Source organism: Enhydra lutris, unplaced genomic scaffold, assembly GCF_002288905.1.
Source record: "Enhydra lutris kenyoni isolate GAN:26980312 unplaced genomic scaffold, ASM228890v2 scaffoldscaffold1, whole genome shotgun sequence".
Classification (NCBI taxonomy): domain Eukaryota; kingdom Metazoa; phylum Chordata; class Mammalia; order Carnivora; family Mustelidae; genus Enhydra; species Enhydra lutris.
In genome coordinates this window covers 28,013,196-28,024,616 of record NW_019154085.1, presented here as the reverse complement: position 1 = coordinate 28,024,616, position 11,421 = coordinate 28,013,196, and positions in this window count along the sequence as shown.

The window sequence follows — 11,421 nt, the reverse complement described above, 5'->3', positions numbered from 1 at the left end:
TGCATGTGCACACTTAAGCAATACAAAGAAAAATGTCTAAAGGATATGCACCAAAGTTACCTCTAGGAAAGGAAGTAGGATTGAGATGGTAAGATGAGGTGGGCTTTCAGGACTTAATCCTTTTTTATGTATTAAGTTAAAATTTTTTTATAATTGTAGATCCATGAATTATTTGTATTGTGAAACAAAAGGTATCCTCCTCAAAGCACAGCATAACTTGTCAATGGTTTCATAGCAAGAGAAATCTGCCAGACTCCAAAATTCATGCTGTTTCACTCTTTAAATCCATTCCTTGTGTATCCCATAGTCTTTGCTTTTTAGGATTTTTCTCTAGTCTGCTGGGGGCTGGTGTTGGTGGATTATTTAGTGATGCCCTATTGGGAAGGAAGAGTGGAGGGCTCATTTTTCTCTCACTTAATGAAGAAGCATAGAGGTGCCAGGAAGAATGTTGGGATCAGTATCAGTCCCTTTCTCTTCTAACCCAGAGATCTAAAGCTCAGAGGGAGAGCCATTTAAGCTATGGTTGGCTCCAGACAATGTTGGTGAGATTCTCTCCCTCTCTCTATCACTTTGCTCTCTTCTGCAGTGGCTCTATCCTCAGGAAGAGTCCTCTTTAAGGTGGCAAAATAGACATCAGACAAAGTTCCCAGCTTAGGTAATGGCAGCCGAGCACCCCCAATGGCAAGTGCATTTTAACAACAGTTTTACTCAGAAGTTCTTGTCCTGAGTCTCTCTGGCTTGTCTTGGGTCATATGCCATCACCTTGACTTTGACCAGTCATGGAAGTAGACAGGGCAGTGGAGTCAGACACAGGGCCCAGACACAGGACTGAGCATGTGGGGAGGGGTGGTTTCCCAAATTGCATTTACAAATGGAAGAGAAGACTGTTTATTCCATGGTGACAGGCCAGCAAGGAAGATAGTTTCTGCCAGGAAGCTCTTTCAGAACTCCTGAGTACTACCAGGAAGGAGGCCACGTGCTCATGTGGGACCAGTTGCTCCCCCTTCTTAGACGGGACCTCAAAGAAGGCAGGGGTCCCTCAATGTAACTGGTGATGAAGGTTAGGAGTGTCTGGAAGGCCTGCGGAATTGAGCTGGGATGGTGAGCTCTCCATCAGATTTAGTTTAGTCTGCTTTGATGGAAAGACTGCCTTGGGCTGAGTCATTTTCACACTCACAGCTCAGGAAGGTGGAGGAGGGCCCAGCAGGATCCAGGATCTGCAAATAAAGCCGCCATCCGGCGAAACGGGCCCTCGCAGCATCTTGATGACAGAGCATGGCGCTGTGGTCATGCTGGCTTCCGGGTCACTATGGGGCTTTGGATTTGCCAATCCCTGCTGTCCGCTTTACCATGGCATATGTCGACCCACACAGGCTGACAATGCACCCCAGCGGGTCTCTAAGACACCTATAGAGGCTGTCCTCCTTCTGAGCCCTCCTGATAGCATGCCGCCTGTCCCATTCGCTACTTGTTTCACAGTGCAGGGACCCTGGGAGGTCACCCAAGACCCAGTTTTGCTCTTTGGATGCGTGGAGACCTTCTCAGAGAGATCTGAGACCATCCCCAACCCCCAGACCTCATCTAGATGGGATGGCAGAGACGGGACAGCTCTGAATTTCCAGGAAGGAACTCCAGGATTCTCATCCCCTCCCGATGAGAAGGTAAGAGGCTCTATCGGACACGGTGATCCAGAGTCCAAACCTGTGATTGGTCACTGGGTATGTGAGTCAGAGTTCCAGAGAAGGAACATTAATTTTATGAAGGTCACATGGTTATTTAGTTCATTTGTGGTTTTTGACAGACTGAGGCGACCAGAGCCCAGAATTTGGTTCTGTCTTGGTCATGACTTTCCTCTATTACTCCACTTCCCAGATGACTTTCTTTGAGTAGAGTGGGAGGGCAAAAACCAGACAGGGACAGGAGGGCAAGAAAGAGCTTGGGCTTGGGGGCTATGCCCACTTTTGAGGTTAAAGAAATTTTTCTTTCTGTGTTTCTTTACCATTTTGCAAAGTTAGAATGCCAGAGCCACAGGCACCCTCAGGTTTTCCTAGTTGTCCTTTGTCTTTGTACTTTTCCCCCACAGAGCCTCTGAGGAAGATGTCAGAGAAGGGGTATCCCAGGTCCCAAGTCATGGAGCTAAAGGAGGTGGGAGGGAGGTAGTGGTCAGGCAGACCTTTTATTCTGTAAAGCTGCGTGTTATCATCCAGGGCTGTCCCACTGTGAAATGGACTGTCCTGTAAAGTTGTGAGCACCCTGTCAATGGAAGTGGCCAAGCAGAGGCCAAAGGACCAGCAGACAGGAAAACTGTGGGGAGGAGGTTTCTGAGCAAGAGCGAGTTCGAAGGACTCCTGGAATTCCATGAGTCTATGGCGCAGCAGAATAAAATTTCCCCAGGCCCGAGATCAATGGGGCTCCACCGCCATCCTTTCTCTGGCCTTGGTCTGGCTGGGATGGCCTGGCTGACATCCAGGAAGTGTGGGCACGATGCCAGGCCAAGCGGTGCCTTGCAGAGTGCGTGAACATGCTGGGACTTCCTCTCTGGTCCTCATCAATGACTGCTTGGATTAATCTCCAGGATGATGAGCATTGCCACGCTCTTCACCGAGTTCTCTATGCCATTTCCCGAACCATGCACTCCCCTCAAAGCCACAGAGTTACGTATTCTATTCGTGCCCTCAGAGAAGACAGACAGAAGGAGAAAGAGGCTTTGACGCTCTCCTGAGGTCCCTGCAGGGAGCATGCTTGTGAGTGGTAAAGCCAGAGAAAGAATTTTTCATCTATTTTTCGTCATGCGCCCCCTCAGAGTGGACCCTGGGCAGGGAGAGCATGAAGTGAGTAGGGAAGGGACAGGCAGGGGTTTGTCTTGTCTGATTCCTGGATATCTCATCCCCATTTGACAGTGGAGCCAAGAATGGACAAAGACATGAGGCCACCAGCTAAGAGAATGTGCAGAACTGCAGTGGTATCTGGGCTGCGTGGGGCCACACTCCAGGCGGGGGCGGGGGGGTTGCCACTGAATGCTGGCCTGAAGGGCCTGGCATGAGCCTCATGACCTTGTTGGTTAAAAGAAGGAATTGGGGCCCCTGGAAAGTCTCATGGGAGCTGTTGGCAGAGCCCAAGCAGGCCTCCAGGTTTCCTGCAATCTTGTACTCCTTCTACCAGGAAAAGCTGGCATGCTACCCCTGCTTTTACCTGGCTGTGTGAACGGGATCCCCCGAATGTCTGAGCTACAGGAGACACCCCAAACTATCTGTCTTTTCCCCCATTGTACATGTGAGGCAAATGAGACTCAGAGCAACAAAGGGCTAAGACCATGCTCAGAAAGAGGAAATGACTCGTCCCAAGTGACACGGTGTTGTAGGTAGGCTTGGGTCCCCTGGCCCCCTGCTGGCTTGTTCCCCCTATGCCAACCTCAGACTCCATGCCATCCCATCCTTGCCTTAGCAGCCCTCCCCTCCCTGCCCCTGAGGGAGCGGAAGCTCACAATGGCAGTAGTGTGGGTCCATTGGTAGAGAACTCTGCTGCACACAGGTTGCGAGGACCAGTGGGTGCAGGTGCTGGGGGTGATTGGGACGGACACCTGCACCTCCACAGGGGCCTGGGCAGCATAGCCCTCCTGGTGCCCCTTTCTCATGCCTCCTTTCAGAGTGAATGCAGTCATTGGTCCATGTTCCTCGCCCTTCAGCAAGGCAGTGGCCGAGTTTACCGTCCATCTTCCTGACTGCCCACTCTCCAGCCTCGGAGCGGGTGGGAGACCCCAAGTCACACCGTAAATCAGGGAAAGTTTCCTGGAACACTCCTTGAGGCCCAGAAAGAACATTCTCTGCTGAATCAGAAGGTTTCTGCTCCCCGGTGGCTGTAAGCCCCTTAGAATGTGTGTTGTGGCTTTGACAGATGCTGGGTCTGGCAGGATGGAGTGCCCAGGTGACACCCTCACTGAACTTTGTATTTTATTTCCCTCTGTGATTGCAGAAGGATAATCAGGACACAAGCTCCCCACAATCTCCTGCTTCTCCCTCCTTTGGGCCTGGGAGCCAGAGTCTCCTGGCTGGGAGGGCTCTGGGCAGGGCCACTGCCACCTCCACTCATGGCACTCATGGCTCTGTGCTGGTACCCAGCCTCTCCCTTCAGGCAGCATCAGGCCCTCTGTGCCTCTGTCCTCGGATCTGTCCACCATCTGCTGTCTTCATGACTTTAATGCCTCTCCCTTTCCAGGTGTGCCCTCACGACCTTGTGTAAATCACACTGGGACATGGAAATTGATCCCACACTCCAGGAAGACGACACCCCTGGCTTTTCCCCAGGCACCTGTTCCATCACCTCTGTAGCCCTCGCTGTCGGGCAATTCTTTGTGGTTGACCCAATTCCGTAGGCCAAAGGTATTTCCTCTTTCCAACCACTCAGTGGGCGGCAGCATCTGGGGTCAATATGGAGTGCGAGACAGCCCAGACCTGGCTGTGATTTTTCTGTCACCTGTGTCTACCTATCCTTCCTTAAGGATGCTTAACTCCCCAAGCACTTTCCCACCACCATTTCATTTGGTCTTTATTACTGTGAAGAGCACTGGTCTGGAATTCCTAAAGTGAAGACAATTCAGGGACCCAGCCAAAGTCCCAAGGCTGGTGTGGAGCAGGGTGGGACCTGTCATCCCACTCCTGCCTGAACATTTGTCTATCATCTGGGCACATGTCTCTGTCATTGCTTTTGTCACCTCCCTGAGCAGTCCTTCCACTCTTCCTGGAGTCTTTCCTGGAGTCTTTCCTAGCCCTACAACTGCGTGGTTCCCCCTGTGTCCCATCAGCCTTTCCCCGGTCTCTGACCCCACAATCCTGAGCAATACTGACACAAAAGAGACCTCAGCCACCGTGCAGACACACATACCACACACACATGCACACACATACCACCCACAGATACCACACACACTATGTATATACATGCACCACACGCACATACCACCCACAGACACTACACACACACATTACATATATACACACACCACATGCACATACCACACACACATGTACACATACCACAGATAAACACCACACACACACAATACTACACTATACACACACCACACACACATGCTACACACAGATACCACATGCACACATACCACACACAGACACCACAAACACATACCACACACACACACCACTTACAGATATTGCATACACATACCACACACAGACACTATACACACACACACTACTTATATACACATACCACACACAGATACCACACACACACATGCACACATGCACACACATACCATACACAAGCACATACACACACATACCACAGATAGACACTGCACACACACACACACAGTGCTATACATATACACACACTATACTCAGTCACCATGCATACACATACCACACACAGACACCATGTACACACACACATACCACTTACAGTTAACCATGTACACATACCATACACAGATACACAGTATACATACCACACACACACCACACATATACACGCATACCACACATACACATACACATTCACACACACACACTATGAAGACTGAGCACATGAGAGGCAAACAACATCATGAAGAACAAAGAGAAGGACCCAGAAGTAGAGAAACGGAGGAATGTAGTCTCTGATGGGTAAGTGGAAAGGAAGGGAAGATGTAGTAGGGTAGGAAGACAGATGACAGATAAGAGTGAACAGATCAGGATTTGTACATCAGAAGACTGGTGTTAAGTCCACTTTCACCACTTACTGGCTGAGCCTTTTGCCAAAGTCACTTCACCTCTCTGAACCTCATTTTCCTATTTGTAAAATGGACATTGTTTTTAAATTAATCATGTAGGGTCACCTTCTAGGTGCCTAGTTACATCAGTGAACACAAGAGTTTAAAAAAATCCTGCCTTCTTATGGGTGGAGACAGAAAATGAGATAAATACCATAAGCAAAGGTCTTAGCATACTGGTAGAGAAATTAGCTAAAGAGTGTTACTCAGAGGAAATGCTTGTGGGAGGGAAAGTAGGGGGCCATGGAGAAACGTGAGCCATTGGACCACCATGCAAGTCTGACCCTGGGTGAGGAGAGGTACAAGTCTGGCTGAAGGCTTTCCGGGTTGGCAAGGCCATCAGGGAGACTTCAGGACTGAGCTGGACGTGAGGAGTCCCAGTTTTGTGGATGTACCCAGTCACTGGCTGGGGACAGCCTTTGGAAGGTGGGTCTCAGCTCAAATGCAATGATAGGTATCAGGTCAGAGCAGCTGAGGCTCTTGGCCAACTGTGTGGCCTGGAGTTGGTCTGTAGGGTGCATTCTCACGTTACATATGTGAAAAGTAGCTTCTAAAGAGTGGAGTGGGTTAAGGAAGGTGGGAGAGCTGGGATGTGCACAGGTTGCTCTTTTCATAGGGTGGTCAGGGTAGGCCTCACTGACAACGTGATTTTGAGCAAAGATTTGGAAGAGGTGAGGGAGAGAGTCATTGAGATGTCACTACTACCAACAAGTTGACATCATTGTGGGGTCGGCCATGTGTGGGAAACCACTTTGTAAATGGTATAGACTCGGTTGACAGAGAACAAACAAACAACAAGGCCGTTTGTCCTGGCATCTTGGGCTGACATGTCCCCAAGAGAGGAGATGCTGGCCTCTCTCCCAGACCATGCTGGACTCCTCTGTTGGGGAGGAGCAGCCTGGAGGACCACACTCCCACTGGGAAAGCAAGGTATTCTGTTTCCAGGACATGCCACTCTCAGGGGTCCAGGACTCTCTGAAGAGCCAGAACAAATAGCCCTCAAGATCCCCAGAGGACAGAGTCTTATTTTCAGCTTAACAATGGGAAATGAAACAAACTCTTTTCTCAGACAACTAGATGAATATGTTATTATCTCTGACAACTGGAGTTAACAATAGCTCCTGATAAGCGATCATTTTTGTCTCTGTGGCATCCTGGTAGACAGAGGGTCATTAGTAAAGTCCAGGGGTGAGAAGGAAGGGGTTGGAGGTCACCAAATGTTTATTCTGTGCCAGGTGCAATCATGTGATTTTCATGAGTCTCTGAGCATTCCATCCCCTTTATGAAATAGGAAAGTGAGGCCCACAGGAATCCACAGTTGATAAGTGGTAGAATAGGGATTCAAACTCTGCTCTCTTGTGTTTCCAAAGGTCATACTCCTTATAACACTGCTTTCCATAGTGGCTCATATTTGCCCATTTCTTATTATATCTCTCAGATCTAGTTGTATTTTAATTACTCATCTGAGGTCTGTCTCTTCATCCCTCTCCACTCCCTCATCTCTGTCTATGCACTAAATACTGCTGAAGGGGAATCATAGGTTATATTGGTCTCTGGCCCACAGCATATATAAGTTGCCATGATGTAGCAGGCTCTGAAGCTGGGTAATAGATGGCCAAGTCATACTCAACCAGCTGTCTGTACCTTCCAGTGGAGAGAAGGATGGCAATAGGCTTTGGTATTCTTTGCAACTAGAGTTCTTAAATAGGACTCTATATCAGGATTGCCTGCAGGAAGTTGTTGAAATACTGATACCCTGGTCCTGTCATTGGAAATTCTGATTTGGTGGGTTCCAAGCCAGCCCAAGAATCTGCATTTTAATAAGCACTTTTACTCTATGAGAATATGCATGTAGGGTGGGCAGCCAGCAGGTTGGGTCCATTTGGTGGCATTTCCAGGGGAATGGTTACTATTCTTCCTGTTGTCCTCTGGGAAAGGGCCACGGAACAGGTGGTTCTAGTGTCCTTGGAAAATGCCCAGGTTCCTCATCCCTAGTTCTGATCACAAGACAAGGACCAGGATCAAAGCAGAAGGGCTTGTGCACTTCCTTTATGTGGTTCAGCCTCCTTGGCCTGTTCAGAAATGCCCCAGTAATCCTTCAGAGGAAGGTGGGCGAACTTGCCCATAACTTGACCCCGTCCTCGAGATGTACTGTGTGAAGTGGTAGAAACCTCAGAGATATTTTCACCTCGTCCCCCTCATTGGTGTATGAACAACAAACTGGTGCTCAAGAGAGGAAATGATAGTTTGTGGTCACATATTCATAGTTCCAGAGCTAGCCATGGAGCCCCCATGTTGATTCCCAGGTGAGCCCTTTCTCCCTATTTCTCTTGGAGCCGTAAAGGCATGCTGCCCTCAGGCCCAGTGTCCAGCTGTCCAGCATGAACAAGCAGGCCTTCTAAGATGTGCAAGGGTGCATGCTGGGCCTGACCAGTGGAGAATTCTGGGAGCTGATTCTCCCGTTCCCAGAACCTCCATGTGCAGTAGGGCTAATACCTCCTGGTAGATCACAATAAAAACCAACCCCACCTCCACTCTTCGTACTCCATACTTGTTCATCTTCCTTCCTTCCCTCTGTAATGAATTAGAACTCACCCTCAGGTTCGTTGTTTTCAGAAGTTTGGTGGTATACAAGGTGATTTTAGATGGTCTCAGATGAATATTTTAACAGTTAGCATGCTTTGCTTGCTCTATGACAGGCTCTGGACATATCAACTCATTAAATTCTCAGAACTATCTCATGAGATAGGTAGTAGTGTGTCTCCATTTGTAATGAAGAAACCAAGGCACTGTGAGGTTAGATCTTCACCAGGGCCACAGAAAGGGTGTGTGGTGGAACCAGGTTTCCAATCCAGGGTCTTGTGCCCAGAGGCTGCATATTTATCCGCTATTCCATGTTCCGGTTTGATTTTTATTCCAATATGTATTAGAAAACCAGACAATGTAAATGCCATTTGGGGGATCTGGACTCCAACTCCTACATACTGTTGGTTCCAGATAAGACTAGGAAATTTTTTAAAAGAAGAGGAGCTTGAAAAAATTTTAAAAGCTTGTCTGGCGTTTTCCAGATAAGGAAACTGAGGCCCCATGGGCTGAGATCACCACCCACCCCACCATGTGCTGCTGGGAGTTAGCGGAGGGGCTGGAGCTGGAATCAGGTCCTCCCAATGCCAGTTCCGTGTCCATTGCTTTTCCCCTGACCATCCTTTTACATGGACCTGATGGAAGTCAAGTTTTTCACAATTTAAATGGTTTAAACTTGACACACATAGTTTAAGTTTGGAACCCAGAATGCACCGGGGTGTTTGCATGAGCAAATTTAAGCTCAATGCCCCCAAAGCTATTTGGTTAATAATATGGTTCAGAATCTGAAGGAGTTCCACTTAAAGCACTGTTACTGTGTCTCATTCCCCACCCAGTTGATTTCTAAAGCACGGGGATATGTGTTATCTTTAAGTGTTGCTGGACTTTTCTTCTCCTGCTCATCACCTCTCCCCACTAAGCTGCTTCTCCCCAAAGAGGCTGCTCTCATTTGCCTCTGCCCCCAGCCTTCTTGTGCCAGGCGATGGGTGACACTCACATTTTGAAGCACAGCTGCTAGGCCGCCACTTATGACTCCCTTCCCTTTGGGGTCCCTTAGTTTCCTTATCTGTAAAATGATGATTAGGTTTGATGGTCACTAATAGCCTATCATTGACTCAATCGTGCTAACACTGAAATACTGTTCATTCCCCTTGACCCTCATGTTATTTCCTCTCCTCCGCAGACTCAGCTGTCAGAAGCATGCCGAGCAATTTCCTATTCCTCAGGAAGTCCTCAAATAAAGCTCATTTTTCAATGGGGGTGGGAGTTGCTGCACGTTATTCTTTTTCAAAATAATGACAGGAGAAGAAAAGGAACCAAAAAAGTAAAAAAAACAAACCAAAATCCCAAAACACAACAAAAGCAGAAGCGGGTCAAAACAGGAAAATCCACCCTTGCAGGAGGAGGTAGAGAGAAAGGTCAGCACCCACCACATTCCAAGGAACCTTCAGTCCCCGGCTTTGTGGTTTTATATATTATTAGAGATTTTTACAACAAATAAATGGAGAAGAGAACCTGGACAGCGCTGACAAGTGGGGCTCTGGTGGGAAGTCACTCCTGCCCAACAAAGGCTCTGTCTAAAAATACCCAGCCAGGACCTCGTTGTTTCCATAAACAGATGGACACCACGGGCCCGATGGAGGGGTAGAGGCAGTGGGAGGAAATTGTATCTGACAATGATAACAATCTGGCATCTCCCAGAGCTTCACATCCTGGATAAGTCCAGCCGGCTGTCCAGATCCCCTGCTTGTGCAACTGAGGTGGCTGTAAATAGAATTCTCCTGGCTCCCACCATGGCCACCCCTTGTCGGAAAGGGGGAGGGGAGGGCATAAAGCATATACTGCCTGCCTCTCTGCCTGGTGTCATCCACAAAGAGGAGGCAGCTGAGGTATGGATGCTGCTGGTAGGGTGGAAGAGATGAGATAGGCCCTCCCAGGGGGCATCCGTGGCCACTCTCAGTCCTAGCTGTAGACCCAAGCAGGTCATGTTGTGTGCCTGTATGTGTGACTTTCAGGAAGTTTTACTTAAGTTCTTAGGACCTAATCTTCAATATCTGTCAAAAGGGAGGAACACGATTCCAGAAGTGGTGTGTTCCGTTCTGAGAGACACACTTTAAGAGGGATAAGAACCAAGTGATAGGGTCAAGTGGAGAGGAGACCAGAGATATGACTGCTCTGTGGAGACCTGTCAGGATCTGGGCTCTCATATGAAAGGAAGCGTGACTTGCTTTACATAGTTCCAAAGGGCAGAAAGAAAATCGAGACTTTTGCATACAAAGTAAACATGTATGTTATCAGGGAGGAAGCTTTCCTCATCAGACTTGCCTAGATGGAGTGGGCACATCAAAAGCATGGAGTCCCTCATCACGTAGGCATAACAACAGAGATTGGGAGACCATCTAGAGGCATGTAAATATTAGATTGAAGACCAGACCAGGCAACTTTGAACTCTAAAGTTCCTTCTGAACTCTGATTATAGGAACTTGTTCTCCTCTTTCATGATATTTGCCTCCAGAATCCTTAAGGAGATGTGAAGAAACTATGAGGACTTAAGAGAGAAAACATATTGGTGACAGATCATTCAATATGGTTTTCAGTACATGAGAAATGAACCACATTATTTGCAAAAATGGTTATTTGGACACGATAGGGTGGTGAGGATAAGGGATCACTGTTTGGGGTTCATGGATGTCAATGACCTCTTTCTGGGATCCCTTCAAGCAAAGGATGTCCCCAGACTGAAGGTCACAACTCCTGTCAGTTGGTCCTCTCCACTAATTTTCTCTGGGTTGGATAACAGCTAACTTGCCAACCTGTCAAGTCTAGGTATAATAATGGTGCTCCACTGTTGCTTGCCTTGGGGTACTGAATGACTATTCATTATTTCCCTACACTCTGCTCAGATCTTTGTTAAATAGTCTTTTTATTAAACCCACTTCAAATGATCCCAATTTGGTTGTGCCTTCTGTTTCCCATTGAGACCTGGACTGGACTGTGATGGCCACAAAATTAACATTCTTTTTCTTTATTCCACAGACATGAATCAAGTACCTGCTGTGTTAAAGGTC